The following is a 17,200-nucleotide window of genomic DNA, read 5'->3' as shown; positions in this document are numbered from 1 at the left end:
CCCTAGACAATTCAGCAAAAACAAGCGATGAATGCCATGACTATAGATGTGTTTCCAGAACATTTACTAGATGCCAGCGTGGTTTTTAAATTTGTACACATTCATGTAGCTGGTGAACAATTTTGATCATAGGAAAAGTCAGCAGAAGAGCAATTCCACAAACGAATCTAGTCTTTTTGCTTTTTTTAAGTCGTCTTTAAATGGTGTAGTCCAGCATTGTGCCTCGTGGGTGATGACGGGGCAGCTCTGCCAAACCCGGACTCCCCGCTGAGCCTTCAAGGCCCTCCTCCCCCAGCCTGAGCTGACCGGCTCGCTTGCCACTGACTGGCGAGGTTGTGTTTTATGTCAGAACTGCCAAAGTTGGGGCGCATTTCTCACACAAAGTGTAGGAACAAATAAAATAGCTGTAATGGACAGTGTTTGCAGTGATCACGATTTAGGGACACATGGCTTCCTACTCACCACTTCCACCCCCACCGGGGGGCAGCAGGGATGTGCTGAGCTGCACGTGCAGTTACAGGGGCTGCAATCACGCCGTCGTTCATGGGCAGCCCCCTCCGGCAACCTGTCAACACAAATGGTCTTGGTTTCACCCATTTTTTTTAATTGAACAGAATGTTCATAAATGAATTACTGTCCATGTTCAACTGTAGGTTTTCCAGACTTGGAAGAACTGATTTAAAATTAAGAAGGGATAGGGTCGTGGACTGTTTGAAACAAATATTAATTTGTAAAGACTCACATGCGCCCAGCTGGGCTGTCAAACAGGTACTCAGAATGTGAAATTGACATGTGCAATTTCTTAATTCTCAAAAGGAGAGAAAATAGTGCAGCAACGATCAACACCGAGATAGTGGAATTCACCTGGCCCTCACCCAGTTCTCACGCACTTCACTTGGAATGGGTACCACAAGGCTGCACATACATGAGTTCTGACTAAGATTAGGGAAGTCTTATCTGTTTTGTTTTTTTTTTTTTTTTGGCTTCTTAAAAGAGAGGCTGAGATTACTTAAAGCAATTAAACCATGCTGATTATAAGTAGATGTCGGTTTCTAATTAGTGAGTGGGATGTTTTTAAGGAAAGTCTGTTTTGGGAGGATGGGGTTCTTTTCTGTGGCCCTGGCTCATTGTTAAATGGATGAAATCATAAGAGAAACAAGATCACTGCCGCATTACAAAGCCTGCGTGGCCTGTGGCTCAGTGGCCCACAACCTGCCGTGTTTCTACGGCTGCAGGAGATGGGGTGAGATTGCCTTGTGCGGCCGTCAGCTGCCCCATGGAAAGGTGCCACCAAGCAGCCTCTGCCCCAAGGTGGGGGCCTTGCTCCTCCCAGGGACATGTGGACACGTGAGCAGGCTGGGGAGCAGCCTGGGCCCTGGCCCCTGATTTCAGAACGCTGGCTCTTATCTTCCCCCTGAGCACGGCCCTGCAGCTGTCAGATGGCTCTGCGTTTTAAATCCCATTGCCTGTCAATCATGGGCAAATGACAAGAAAAAACTCGAGCATAAAACCTGAGTCCTGGGGAGCAGAAAGGTTTGCTTTTTGCTGAGGACACTCAGCTTCTGTGGCTTAGTTTTGATTTGCTCCAGTGTAGACAGTTCTTTTTGTTTTGAAATATGTTTTAAAGGCTCTGGGTCCAGAATAAAATTCAAAGGATATGAAAGAAAGCAACTGAAGGGAAAGAGAAAAATCTGTGAGACAGGAAGTGGCCCCAACTCATTAAAGACCAGAGGCCTGGCTTTCCCAGGTGTGTGGGGTGCGGTCCAGGCCTGTTCATCACTGGGATGTAGCCTTCAGGCGTGGAGTCCATATTTAAGGTGGAGAGAAATTCTTTCATCCGCGGACACTTCTGATCGGAGGCGCAGCTCTGGATGGTCTCAGTGATGTGGGGACTGCGGAGCGCTCTCTGTGCGGCTCTTTTGGGCCAGGAGGGCTGAGTGCGCACCTGCCGGCAGGTGGAGGGCTCCTTGGGACAGCGGGGTCTTTGTGAAACTGCTCCTCAGAGCTGGGCCCTGGCTGTGGGATGCCTCTGCCTTCCATGTGCCTTCTGCTGGTTAAGCATTTGAAACTCACTCAAACCCCAATTACAATTTTTAAACCTCTACTGCAATGATGTAAATCATGTCTTTGCAGCATTATTTTATTTTAAATCCTATTTTGAAAGATGTCTTAGAGGAACCAATCTTTTTTCCCTAAGGCCCACTATTAAGTATTAACACCTTCCAAGGCAGAGACCTGTTTCAATATCAAAGTAGCATTCCGATTCTTAAAACTTTACTTTAGGAATGAACTTTACCCAGATCACATAAACTGGGTCAAACTACCATGGACGAGTCATGAGCAGGAAGTACGTAAGGGACTTTGTTCATGTTTTTACAAATAAAAGTCATTCCATTTCTCTTACAAATAGAAAAATATAAAGTAGAAAAAATAATTATTTTTAACTACATATAACGCTACAAAACACAGAAATCACTGCTAATAGTATATGTTTCCTATGGGCATTTCTTAAGTCAGTTCATAATGATGTTTTTTGTATCTGCAGGTAGCTGACACATATGGTCAAATTGTTATTAAATAAACTAACTAGCTTCGTGCTTCCCCAGCAGTGCGTGGTTAGGCCCATTTTATTGTGTCGAACCTTCATCATGTATCTGTGTGTGTGTCTGTGTGTATCAGGGTATTCTGGTTTGATAAGCAAACATGCATCTCTGGTTTCTAGAAAAAGTGAGCATTTGTAAGAACCAGCCTTGCTTCTTTGAATACTCTGTTCAGAGCCTTTGCCCGTTTTTTGAGGCTTTAGTGGTTTTCATATAATGTTGCGTGAGTTCTTTGTATGTTATCTTTTCTCTGCTTTCATTTGATTAATTTGGTTATTTTATATAAAATTGTATGTTTCTATATATTCCATTTTTAAATGATTTTGCCTTTCTTATTTTTAAGCCTAGACAGTAGGCAGTTCTCTAGTAAAGGTCTTCTGATGGAAGTGGCTGCCAGACGCCTGGGCCAGACCTGCACGGGACCAGTGGTGCCTTTCACATCTGGGCCTCGATCCACTGTGCAGTGGTTCACACGACCTCATTGAACTGGCATCTGGCTTTGCGTTTGTGTTCTGACACCTGACTATCTCCCCACATCCAGCTACCAGCGTGATCGAGCCTCTTGTCTTAACACCCTGAGCATCCCTGTGCCAGCCTTGTCTGGACCTGGGTAGTTTTCAGTTTTCTTCATCAGTTCCTGTGGAAAGGTAAGGCGGGTCAAGGTGATGTGCTTGGACCTGAGACAGGTGTTTTATCAGACTTCAGAGTCATTCCCAGGAAAATACACTCCTAACTGAGACACGGGAAAGACTTGGCAACTTTTAGCTTTCAACAAATTTACAGAATTACGATATTTTAGAGTTTAAATCTCTAAAGCATGCTAATAGGTTTTTTTTTCCCTTTTTTTTTTTAGTGGAGGGATTGAACCAGTTAACTTTTTTTCTCTTTTCCATTCTCACGGAGGGAATTAAGACTGAGAGGTGCCCTGGGGACCGCCCAGAGTCTGCTGGTGAGGAAGCCAGCTCGGGCGGGGAGCGGCCATGTCCTTGGGGCTCAGTGTCTATCGATGGTAGCTTAGAGAAGCCAGGCCCTTTGACTACGCCAGGATCGACTGCGACTTTACCAGATCCCCAGTCAGAGAAAATCAATGCATCAGCACCCCTGTGCATCAGGGACAATGGAGACTTTTCTTGATCATAAAGGGGCATAACTCTGAGTTGCAAATCACATTTAATCGGGAGTAGAAGGAAAAACGCACTCTGATCACACTTCCATAGGATGCTTTTCACCTCAAGTCCTGAGTTCTTCTCTTGAATTAGTCACCAGTCCAATTTTTTTCCAAAGCATAGTACACTCCTCAAAGAAGCACCTACAGAAGAAATTCAGGAAGGTGAGATGCAGAGCATTAAAAAAAAAAAAAGATTATTTCTAAAAAGTCCTTCTGAAGTAAACTCATTGTGTAAGAGGATGAAATCGTTTAATTAATTTGGTAAGTTGACAACAATCAAGTTACTGACAAGTCGCAGCAACAAGCACACAGGGGGAGCTGCGGTCCTGTGTGCTTAACAGACACGTGAAGAAGAAGGCAGGGTTTCGCTACCACCTTACCTCAGTCTTCTTAGTAGCCTACGTGCCCCGTGTTTTCTGGGCTCATGCAGATGTGAATGGAAGTTTGAATGACTAAATAAATGAAAAGCCCGTTGTCTGCAGAGGCCAAGCACACGTATGACGTGGGGTGATGCGCCCAGAAACCCACCGCAGCTCCTGCACCTCACAAAAGCCATTGTCAGACTGTATTTGGCTTTAATGATCTGATTCCCAGATGTAATAACGCTGTTCCATTCAAAGATCCTCTCTCCCTTTCTCTTCCCCTTCCTTCTTAAAGGTTCTCATTGGACCTCTATTTTTGGAAGTTGGGGTCACGTAGTCCTGGAGAAGCAGGTCCCAGTAAGAGCACACACACCTGGGGAGACTTCAGCTTTCGCTGCAGCCCTTACAGAGAATAAACACCAAGAAGACGGGGGCTGCCAGAATACAGCTGACTTTCTGCAGATATCCCCGGGGGAAACGCAGGGGGGTGATGCTTTTTCTCTTCGGAGCTTCTGGCTGAAGGGATGGGGGCGAGAGATCTCCGGACAGCTGGTGAACGCGCGGGTGAAAGCCCCTGCTCCTCCCGTTCCCCTCTCTCCTACGGCGTGCGCCATCAGCGCTCTGTTTTCTTCACCCAGATTTCTGCCCATGAGCAAGTACCAGGACGCTCTTTGGGCAGCTAGGACCAAGGCACTCTCTGGCAGCTTTTCCCTAAGCAGGGTTCAGTCTTCAGCAGCAACATGCAGACCTGACTACTGTGAAGTCAGCAAAAGCAGGATGAAGTCACGAGGGCGATTTCTCGGGCATCCGGTAACTCCTCTGTACAAGCCCTTGACCTCTGGCTAACAAAGATCAAGGTATTTTAGCATCGCCTCATTTCACTCATTTCTTTCCTCATGTGAAAAAGATTGACAGGCTGTGTAGGGAAATTAGAGTCTGTAAGGCGTTTCCTGGTGTATCTCACTTGGATTTTCATAGCATCCTCCGTGGGGAACTGGGCTGGGTACGTGCTGTTTCTGGGTTTTAGGATGAGAAGGTTGCAGCTCGCAGGGCTTCACGGGTTTGGCCAGGGGAGCAGGGCCACGTGGAGACAGAGCAGACTCTCAGAGCCGGTCTTCAGAGTGTGCCTGGGGCCCTCTCTTCATCCTCCTGGGTCTCCCTCAGATGCTCCTCGACAAAGTTTTGAACCACCCCCACCTGCCCACTGCTGTCCGGTCAGCACAGCGCACGTCCTGCGGTCCATCAACACCTCAGATCATCTCTCCTCACTTTCCAGTAAGGTTCCCTGTCTCTCTCCACCGGTTCTTGGTTGTATCACAGCAAACCCACCCATATTGTCGTGTGGGGTTGCAGTAGCCTTTGGCAGTTTCAAATTATTTGTTTTGAGAATTAATTGAATTGTGTGATGAAGAAAGGTCCTCTTGAGATTCTGCCTTTAACTCCATGCTGAATTCTGTCTTGCAGGGCGAGGCAGAACTTTATGGGGTCTTTCCCCATTGCTTTTTTTGTTTGTTTGTTTGGAATGAGGGTTACTGAGGAGATCCCTGTGCACTTTTCTGCTCCCCGAGGAATAGAATCCCTGCAGTGATCAACCCCCCTCGTGACATATGTGTTTCTCTGAGCTTAGCGTAAAGAACATAAGCTGATTTATAAAGCCGCCTCACTACCACAACCCAGAACCAACTGTCAGTCACACTGGAGCAAAAGCCAGAATATCAGCATTCTCCAAGCCAGCTCTCTGCCCGGGGGAGCCTGAAGCCCTTCAGCAACCGCGGACGCGCAGCACGCTGGGGTGAGGACGGGGCGGGGTGGGGGGGCCCGGACGATGGCTGGCTTGTCTGGTGGCTTGCTGCAAAAAGCGAGGGCGTTAGACAGGCCTTTGCGCCAGTTCTTCTAGAATGGTCGGTTATAAGAGACTTTTGTCTCTGTAAGAGTGATCATTGAAAATACAGTTGATTATCGATTAAGACTCCTGGGACTAATTCAATGAATGAGTAATGAATGCTTTTAGGATTCCTTCCATGTACCTACACCTGAACGAGGCTTAGGGGACAGAGAAAAGTGACTGGAGTGCGTGCTTGTCACTCAAGACCGGATCTAATACTGTGACGCCTCAACATTCACGCTAATTTCTAAGATAATTTGTATTTTTGTTCCTTAGCAATTGTTCGATATTAAAACAAATTAGAAGGTGGCCATTTCTTACTTTCATAGTAATTCATTTCTCTATTCTTCTATTCAGTATTCTTTATCATGAATTTGTTTCATTTAAGAGTCTAGATGAATAAATTATGTATATTGATTAAGCGAGCAGTCACATTCCAAAATTCAACAGGAGCAGGGCAATTAGGATTCACCTTTCTCCTTCTTTTTAATGTCCCATCCCAGCTTAGGTTGTTTTCTGTTAGATTTTTTTTTCTTTGACAGTTGTCAATTTTTTTCTTAAACTACAAATAAAGGATGCTCTTTCTAAAGAATTTAGATTATTCAAATAAGTATAAAAATAAGTATTAAAAATACCACTTATAATCTCCACAGCCAGTGATTTTTATTAAATGCAGCTGGGTAACCTTTTCAGTTTCTTAGGAAAAACATTTTAGGAAAAAAGTTTTAGGAAAAAAGAAGTTTGTTTCCATATAGTAAAGTATTTCTCCCCCAAAGTAGCTCTAATGTACATATAAATTGGCATCTTTTTTTAAGTATCATGGACAATTGCTCCTGCCATAAAGTATTTTTCTACGTTGAGTTCAATGCTGCATAACATCCCATATTATTATATGTGCTACCTACTTTCTTTTAAAATGTTTAGAACGCTTTCCTCCTTGTTGCTGTCACAAATAACGCCGGATAAAAATGCTGCCCATGTGTCTTTATTTAAATAACTTACTGTTTTCTTACCATAGGAGGAATGCTGGTTAGAAAGCGTCGTCAGTTGAAGACTGTCCCCTAAACCTTCAAGTTCACTTGGAATCTCAGAGTGTGACCTTATTTGGAAACAGATCTCTGTGGCTGTGACTAATTTGGGGACCTCAAGTGTGATCATGGTGGGCTTAGGGTGGCCATAGCCCCAGTGACCGTGTCCTTGAGGGTAGGAGAGGAGAGACAGAGAGACAGGGAAGAGGCCAGGTGAAGACGGAGGCAGAGGTTAAAGTGACGTGACCACGAACCAGGGAGCAGCTGCAGACACCAGAAGCTGGAAAAGTCAAGAAAGACCCTCCCAGCCCCGCCTGCCCCCGATTGCGGACTCCGTCTTTCAGAACCGTGGAAGAATGAAGTTCTGCTGCTTGCACCACTGAGTTTCTGGTGATTAGTTACAGCAGCCACAGGAAACTAATGCAGGAGGCATGGCTTTCCCTCTAGAGTTTGTAATTATATGCCTACCACATTTTCAGAAAAATTTTACCTGTTTATTCCAGTTTTTTCTCTGCCGTGATTAAGAACTATTAATTCACCAGTTAACCAAAAATGTGCGTTTGACGTAGAAATAATGCTCTCACTCACTTCCGTGTGTTTGGGTCTGACTAGAGAGTTGAATGACTGACAGGACACTAGATTCTAATGACTGTGAGGTCATGGACACGACCCTAAAACACTCACTGAGTATTTATTAAGGCTTACGCTTCGGGGATGGGTAGGTGGATACACACATTAGTAAACAGTCTGCCTATAGCAATACCTAAGTTAATCATTACAGGATATAATGCGCCAACGACAAAAAGCCCTGCCCTCCAGAATGGCACTGCTTCCAGCGGGGGAAGAGGAGGAAAAAGACACCGAAAGCAGCACTGCGCCACTGCCATAACTGTAAGCACTTCCTCCGTGCTCGTGGCCCCCAGACTCACGCCTCTGGCCCAGACTCCTTTCCTCATCTCTACATGCGTGTATCCAACGTGACTTGGCTTCTCACTTGTCTAATGAACATCTCAAACTCAACGTAACATAAAATGAACTCACACTCTCCCCACAAACCCATTTCAGTGGCAAACATCCCTCTCTCTGTTGAAGGCAACACAGCCCTCCCAGCTGGCTTAGCCCCAGAGCAAAGCTCAGAGCCAGCTTTTACCCCCCACCCGGCCTCTCCGCGTTAATCTCCGGTGTACTGCGGTCTCCAGTGTCTAAGCAGATGCAGAATTTGACCACTCAGCTCCCCCTCTGCTTCTGAGACGATGGTCCAGGCCGCCATCCATCTCCGGCCCAGGGACCTGCCCTCGTCCGCTAACCGAGCTCATGCCTATGTCTCCATCATACCTCAGGCTCACTGTAACGGCCAAAGGCAACCCACGTGGGACGACCTTGACTCACAACCTCTCTCGGATTTCCGTTTCACCCAGTGAAAACCGACGGTCTTACAATGGCATGGCCTTTTATGATGAGTGTGGTTCCCCTCACCTTTCCAGACTTAGCTTGTATTTTTTCCCCACCTCATTCATCCTGCTCAAGCATCACGGGCCCCCTTTACATATCTTGAGCTCACCTGTCAAACCCAGTCTTAGGGCACTTGGACCAGCTGTTACCTCCAGCTGGAATATTCTTCCCTTTCATTACCTGTCCCCTCCTCTTCTGCTAAAATTCCAAGACTTTTCTCAGATGTCTTGCTTTTACTGAGGGCTAATATGATTTGTGCTAACACTGAAATCTGCTTCCTTCCCTTCTGCAATCTCAAGTCCACTCACTTTGTTCTTCTTATTTTTTTTAATGACAAGTATCACTTTGTAACATTTGGGAATCATGCTGTTGGCTTATGGTCTGCATCCCGTGATGTAATCTAAGTTTAGCTACACTAATGTATTTTTTTTCTTTTATCTTATTGCTGGCTTGGTAGTGTCTAGAATAGCATCTGAGCACTGTTCTTTTATGACTAAGTATTTGCTGAGACAGCAGAACAGATCCACGCTTCAGCCCTTACATGGTAAAGCAGGACTACATGCAAAACTCAGGCGGTCCGTGCTTCCAGCTGCCTCGGGCCAAGAGCCTTACGATAAGCCTTTAGATTTTTATAATCACGGGGGAACTTTAAAAATAATTGCGAATATCTGGGCCCCACCCCAGGCCAGCTGACTCCGAATCTGGGTGTGCGGCCCAGGCGCGGGCGCTGAGTGACTTTCAGATGCATCCTGAGTTACGAGCCGCTGCCTTAGGTCCACGGGGCCTAAAACCCACTCTTGTCTGTTGCTCCCGAGTCGCTCAGGGACGCAGGGAAAAGCAGGCACTCACTTCAGCAGGGTAAGGACGATCCCGCAACTGGGTTGGTTAAGACCAGGGCCCTAAATGTGCGCACAGAAGCCGCGGGGCTTCTGACCCTCAGTTAAAGCCGATTAAAGTGCTTATTTACTTCTCCTCTGTCTCGAGGGCGCATTGAATCTGCGATTCTCACCTCTAGGTTCACTCGTTTAAAATTCTCTCATTCCAGCCACCTCCCAGCTTGTGCGCCACCAGTGAAATAAGATGCTTTTCCCCAGGGAAATGTTTGAGATTTGAATATATGTGCTAACAGGCACCCAGACGTGGACTGGGCCTGCCCCTGAGTTCTAGCCACAAAGTTTACTCTGAATGATTCCTATACCCCGACATGACGGAGGTAAGGAAAACACACAAATGGCAGCCATCTGCTCTGGTTTACTGAACCCCTCTCCGAGTCTTATTCTCTTAGACTTGCGAAGACCCTAGCTTCGCTCTCCTTCACCTGGCCTCCCACCTCACTCTCCCTCCTCCCCACCACCTGAGTAGCACAGGGATGTCTCCCTCCTAACATTTGATGTGCATGACTTAGCCATACGAGAGGTTTCATCCTGCTGCACGGAGAGTTTGTGGGAGAAACCCTCCTCCTGACTTGATTATTCAAGTTTAGAGCGTCAGGCTCTAAGGTGACTTGTCGCTGGTTTGCAGCAAAGCTGTGACTAAAGGCAGACAGCAGTTTCACACAGCCGGTCAGTGGCAGAGTCACAGGGAAGTCTCCGTCCCCGATTCCCTGTGAAGGCGGAGGCAGGGACAGCTCTGAGTTCCCTCGGACCCGTCCCAGTTTCGCTGTGCCAGCAGAGCAGTGGCCGGTGCCAGATCTCTCTGATTTGTGTGCTAAGACAAATTTTTTGTTGAATATTGAATCAGAAAGGTATTTAATGAGTTCTGTTGTCATCTCAGAGCAAAATGTGCCCGTTTGGTGACTCAGAGTGTCTGACTCTGTGTTCTGAAGGTGTCTTACTAGTTTTGATTTTCTAGCTGACACTTCTTTTGATCTTGTCTGCAACAGACATGAAGACCCCTCAAATGGCATTATATGTGGGTATGTTGAATCTAAAAGTTGCATGGCAATGGCCTCTGCTTCCTTTAACTAGAGTTCTGTTTTCCCAGAAATGATCACACAGTCAGTCCTGAGGACTTCAGGGTTACCTGGTGTCTGAAAGGCCTGTCCCCTTCTGCTAGACTGGAAGCTTGAGGGGAATGTGTTTTGGGCTGCCTGTCTGTATGCACACACATATGTGTGCAGGTGTATACACGTGCATGCATGGGTGCACATGTGTGTATGTGTGTGTGTGAGAGAGACAGTAAGCCGTCACCTGCTTTGCTTTGTGTTCAAGCTTTTAATAACGCGCTACATCTGACAGCCAGCTTCGTTCATCCCTCGGGTCGGATGTTAGGGCTCTACTGTGACGGGTTTTGCTGGGACTCCGGTGCCTGTCCCTCAGGGGAGGGACGCCCCTGTCCTGTCCTTCAAGGTTGTATGTTGCAGCCCTTCCTATCAGCTGTCCCTTGAATTGAGTGTGATGAGAACTGTCCTCAGCTCCACAAGGTTATCGAACCCGTAAAGCCTGTGCGCTTTGGGCCAGGAACCCCAAACCCAAAGGCGTTCCTGGGAAAGCCACCAGGGATACAGGCAAAGACGCAGTGATAAGGGTCTTCAGCGTAAACACCTCCCACTAGAGAACTGGTTGAATAAACTATAGCCCGTCACCTCTGAACGCGGGGATACTTTTGAAATAATTAAATATGAGAACATAGGAAACTAATGAAAAGAGACGTAAAGCATGTGGGCGTGCACGCGGTCTTACAGGGAAGGAGCGCTCCGCCCGCCAGTACCGGGGCCCTGCATTCACCAGTCGGTTACGAGACTCGGTCATGGCGGGACTTCACAATAACTATAAGCATTCTGACGTTTGAAGACATGTCCTTCAGACTCACTCACTATCTACGTACAACCTCCAAGGCCTTTGGTTTGAGTGCAAGATGAGGGTAGAACTCTATCTTCTTGTCATCTTTTTTGGCATAAATTTTGACATATAAGTTTGCCTGTAACTTTAAATTTTGGGTTTCTTTAAAGCAGAGTAGGGACAGAATGGATCTTGAGGAAATGTGCGTGTAAATACATATTAAACTTAGATTTTTTTCTGCAGTCTCTGGAGATGTCTTGCTGACACATTTTTGAACAGTGATCTCCCTTCCCTCTGCTCACAGATGGAGGTGTGGTCTCCAGGGTCACAGAGCTTGGGGGCGGGAGGGACCCAAGAGCTTGTGATCTGCACTGAACACTCCAGGAGGAATAAAAACCCCTCTCCTGACCATTCTGCAGACACTGGCTCCACGCCTGCCACTCGTCAGGTACAAACGACGGGTCCACTGATCATTTGGGGACCAGATTAAGAGACAGTGATACAAGTTCCAGGCCCACCCGAAGGGCATCCCCATATTCTGTTAATCCTTGAGTCCGTGAAATACTCAGCCTCTTGCCTGTGTGCATTTTCCAGATCTCACAGACCAGATGCAGCAAGGAGAGAAAGACCTTCTCACGAAATAGCTGGCGTTTCCCCCCAGTATCCATCTGACGGGGTCATTTTTTTTTAATTGACGTACAGTCGGTTTACACTTCTGTGTTAATTTCTGCCGTGCAGCATCGTGAGTCAGTCACACGTCTGAAGGGAGAGGAAGCTCTGGCAGATAGGAGTGGGGTGGCGCTCAGCAGGCGGCCTCAGCATCCTGCTCCTAGCTCTGCAGTTCGGTGCTCTGTGGCCCGAAGCAAACCACTTACAGGGCCATCCTGATGCCCTCAAGCGTGCCCCTGCTGTTTCTCACCCAAACGCTCTGAGGCTCCTTGGGAAATGGCTCGAGGCCTGGTTTTGCCAATGATTGCCTGCGGCCAAAGCCTAGTCTCCATCAAGCAGCAGAAAGCTCTCTCTCTCCTGAGTGGTCAAAAGACGGACGCTTTGAAATGCAAACCCATCAGTCAGGATGGTTCCTTATCCCTCCCCCTCAGGTCGGGCTTTTTATTGGGTTCTCTCTCTTCCCCCCATCACAGCCCCGTCTGAGGAAGGTGTACCCGTGGAGGGTGGGAGAGAAAAGTAAAAGCAAGAGAAGGGGAAACACATGGGTTTGGGCCGTTCGGGGATCTTCACATTCTGACAATGCCTTAAATGCCCTTTCAGACTTTTGGAGCCGAAAGAGACCTGAGTCCAGGCAGAGGGCTGGGCTGGACGGCTACGGGAGAGACACGATGTCAACACAGGACGGCCAGCCGTTGCCGCTGCGGGACGGAGCTCTACCTCCAGAGAGCCCTGCGCTCCGGTGGGAGGAATCTGAGAAGTCTAATTAACATCTCTTCCTTCATGTGCACATCTGTTAAATGGGGGTCATATCTGACCTTGAGAAGTCGTTGGCAGGAGAATCTATGCCCATCGCACAGCAGTCACCCACAGATTGTTAAGAGAATGCTGTTGTCCCAACCACGATGGCCGGGGCCTCCGAGGCCTCCAGGCTCCAGTGGGGAGCAGCCCACAGTGCAGAGCAGAGCGGCTGGGCCGTCCTTCCTCCCCTGCGCTCCTCCCCAGACCACTGGCGCAGACGCCTGAGTTCCTCCTCAGCCTCCGCCCTCTACCAAAGCGAACTCAAGTGTCTAAATGCCCACCAAGCTGGAAATGATGCGATGATAAAACGTAAAAGGGATCTTCCACATCACTTGATCCAATCTCTTCATTTCACGGAAAGAAAACTGAGGTCCAGGTGTCGGCTCTGGCTTTCCCAATTTCCCTTTGTGTGGCCTGGAACCTCAGGTTCCCTGGTGTTTTGTTTTGTTTTTTTTTTGTTTTGTTTTGTTTTTTAATTAAAATGCAGAAAAAGGTCTCTAAGTGTCCGTGTTGAAGTCCTGAAGCAGTGTCTCCTCCCTGCTTCTCTCTCGTCCTCTGGGAGCCAGGTTTCCGGAAGCCTCTTCATGTTGCAGAAGAAATTCTGTAAGAGGTTACTCAGCAGTGAGTCGGGGAGTGAGGGTGGGAGTGTTGCGGGGTGCGACAGATCCATAAAAACAAATCATGGAAATGAAGTCCTCTTCAAAAGGTCAAGCCTTCCCCATTCAGAAGGCTCCCAGTGCTGAGTCGGGGAGCGATTTGCTAGAGAACTGTTAACATAAAACACTTGTCCAGAAGAAGCCGACTTCCTCGTATTAATGCTTCTCTTTCTGGGAACTGGCATTGCTGCACATGGGACCCCTTAATTCTACTTGCTACCCTTTTAGGTTCTTAGCAGGGGTTTTCATCTATTTAGTGGAATAGGACGTTGACAATTAGGAATGCAAATAATGCAGAGATTTCAAATTTAGAATATTTACATCTTTCCTTAGTGTGAAGGAAAGAGTCTCAAAAACCAAGACTCTGAACAAGCAGGCAACAGAGCTGGGGTCTGGGGGCTTGTGCCCTGGGCCCGGGAAGGCACGCTTGATCCGATCTCCTCTCGGCCGTGGGCTTGGAGGGCCCCTGTATCCACGCGTCCTGAGCAGTTCTTTGAAATGTGGATCAAATGTGAACAAGGTCGGAACACAAACTCTGGGCTGGGGACCAGGATTCACGGTTCCCTCTTCAGACTCACCTTGACTGCTGGGGTCTCGGCGCGCCCCCAAACCAGCGGCCAGCAACAAAAAGAACAGACGGGATGGAGACGAGCGCCCGAGAAGCAAGCAGGGCAGCCTTCAGGGGACGAGGACGCCCCCTGCTCTCCAGGTCCCGGGACAAGTCAGCCCCTGACCAGCTGCCGTTTAAGCCCCTACCTGGAGGGGGGACACATCCACGGGGTCCCCGGCTGCCAGACACTTCCTTGCTGTGTGTCGTGGGCTGAGCGTTGTGTCCGCCCGAAACTCACACGGTGTGGCCCGACCCCCGAGGGCGATGACTAAGGGCGGTCCTGAGGGCAGGCCCTCGTCCCCCTGATGGAGACACCTGAGTGCCCTCTCCGCCAGGCAGGGACACGGTGAGGGGCGGGCCGTCTGTGAGCCGGGAGGGGAGCTCCCCCCGAGCTCCCCAGAGCTGACACCCTGCTCGTGGAGTGTGGGCACCCGGACGGGGACACATCGGTGTCTGCTGCATAAGCCGCCCGGTGCCTGGTGTTCGCGTGGCCGCCAAGCTGACTGAGATGCGGTGTGTCCAAGGTCTAAGCCCAGTGTGTCCTGTGTCACCTCAATCACGTAGCCATAGCCACAGCCCCTCACAACGCAGGCCATCTCAAAGCCCGCTTCATTGTTTACCAAAGTCAGCTGTTTACCTAAATGCGCCGCCCTGGTGTCTTTCCTGGGCTGTGCACCTGGCGATCGAGCAGCCTGAACTGTCCCTGCATTTCCCTTGAGAGGTAAACGGTGATGGAAGGACCCTCAAGGCCTCTCCACCCCAGACAAACTCCTCTCAATGTATTCCTTTGTCACCAAGAATAAACCTTTCTTCAAGAGTGAAAGAGGAATAGACCTTACGTTTCAAAGTCCCTTCGGAAGGCTTTTATGCTCATTCTCAAGAGAGGGGAAACGGGCCAGCCATTCGGGGGCTTTCTCCTAAAAAGGGAGGGGTGTGTGCAGGCTCATCCTCGTCTTGGGCTCTGTGGGGCATTAATCCTTTTTAGATCAATAGCTATTGGTTTATGATTAGCCACTGGTATTCCCCATTAAAACAGAATTAGACTGTCACCCAGAAAATAATATTTGAACCGTGTTTCAATTTCCGAGAAATCTACAGCAGGGGCAGAATAGTAATGAGACTGTGCTTTGGGGGCTGAAGCTAAAGTTATAAATATTTCCTCAGGATATATTATATAAGACTATTCTGTTACTGATGAGGCATGAATGCTTCTAATGGCATATTCTGTAGGGTGATTTATTTTAATTGTCACTCAGGGACCTGTTATTACAGAGAGTTAGGACGGGTCACTGCATTAGAAAATTAAAGCTGATGAAAGGCATTCATTTTCAGCCTGTTTATGAATTCAGGCAGTTGGGATAAAGAGATGCTGACTGTACATAAATCCCGCTTGACCATTAATTCAGCACTGACCGCATCTGGTGTTAAAGACCCTCAGAGCTGTGCAGGCGCGCAGCTCTGGCTGCCGGGGTCTCCTGCACCAGCCACGGCTGCCTCTGGCCGGGGTGCCGGGATGCGGACAGGACGCGACGCCGCTCACCTGGAGGACCTGACTCTCTTTGGTTACAGCCAGGTAGGATGGATGTTGCCGGTCCAGGACAGAGCCAGAAGGGGAGAAGGGAAGACCGCTGGCGTTTATCAGACCCTGGTAGGTGGTGACCACGTTGTACGTTGTTTCCCACGGCTGGCTCACCTTACTTCTGATGTCTCCTAAGCTTGGTAAATTTCCCTGCTTTAAAAATAGAACTTCAGAGAGATTAAATTGGAGAATTTTGCACAGTTAATAAAACACAGTGCCAGAAATAATTTAGTTTGTCATGGAAAAAGACACTTTTTTATTACTTTGGGTTTTTTACCCTTTCATGGTAGATGTTGCATTGTTAGTTGTCTAAGAACAGAAATAGCATTACTAGAGCAGGTTCTTATACAACACCTATATTGTGGCCTTAAATCCTAGATTTGATTTTTTCAGTTGGTCAGATAGGGCCTCTGGGCATGTGTAGAAGGTGGGGGGAGACGGGAGGGGGACAGAATGACAAACGTCCAGGACTCAAGCCAGAGTTTTGAATGGAGCCCTCCAGCTCGATAAATCCTCTGAGCTTACACAATAGAAAAAAATACATAGCCGCATCTTGGAGATCAGATATGCAATTAGTCACTCTAATTTTTGCTTAAATGAACCCGTCTTTTGTGTGTGCTGAAAGGAACAAATTGCCTGCCATGTACGCCGAGGCAGTTTCCAATGCAGAGTAAGAAAAGTGAGATGTCAGAAGCTGTCTCCGCTATTTACACCATCACCAGATTAAAAAGGAATTGTGTACATGCAAATGAGGGTGCAGGTGTCTGCCACGTGGAGATTACCCAAATGATACCCGGTAGGTCTAGAAAAATTGTTCCTTTCCTGTCATCGGAACTATACAAAGCTTCAAGGTTTGAGAAACTGGCTCTTCAATTTACAGCTGTTTCAGCGAGAAAGCAGACCTACCAGCCCTCCAGCCTCTGAATTTGCAGACGGTCCGTTTTGTTGAAGACCTAACTGGATTGTTCCTCTTGGCGAAGCATGGGTTCCTCTTGCTTGTACACAGGTAATATGCTGTATTTAGGCAACGGGTTTTTAATTACATCTAACAGGTCATTCTTGAATTGTTCAATCATTGGTTTCTACTAACAAATCTAAATTTGGCTCTTAATTTACCATTGCAAATTAATCACGGTGGTAGCAAATTTAAAATTCCAGCATCTCATTGGCTTTGGTCAAAAAGGTTGAAAAGTGTATCGCTACCTCTTTGAGTTGCTGAGCCCACAGCAGATGTTCGAACGCTGTCTTCCCTCTTCAAATGTTGCTTTGTTTCCGTATTTAACTGACCGGTTCTGGACCTTGACGCCGCACATGTCACTGCTCAGCTACCACTGAAGGATGGGGGCGTGAACGTGAACGTCACAGCCACCAATCGGAGGCGCCTTTGGGTACTCTTAGTTTTATGTGCTGTGTTTATTTCCTAAAATGGTGACTCCTTAAAAATCCCACTAGGGATCATCTGCAATATTCTTCTGAATTTTCCTTAAAGAAAAGCTGTTAAAAATGGGGACCTTTTCTAATTCGGGGACAGTGGCAGTGGGGGATGGGGTCATCCGCCTCACTCGGCTAAATGTGCCAGCATCTCTGGCTTTCTCTCCAGATTATCAAGTGTT

Source organism: Camelus ferus, chromosome 15 (assembly GCF_009834535.1).
Source record: "Camelus ferus isolate YT-003-E chromosome 15, BCGSAC_Cfer_1.0, whole genome shotgun sequence".
Taxonomy (NCBI): domain Eukaryota; kingdom Metazoa; phylum Chordata; class Mammalia; order Artiodactyla; family Camelidae; genus Camelus; species Camelus ferus.
Note: the sequence above shows the minus strand (reverse complement) of the source record.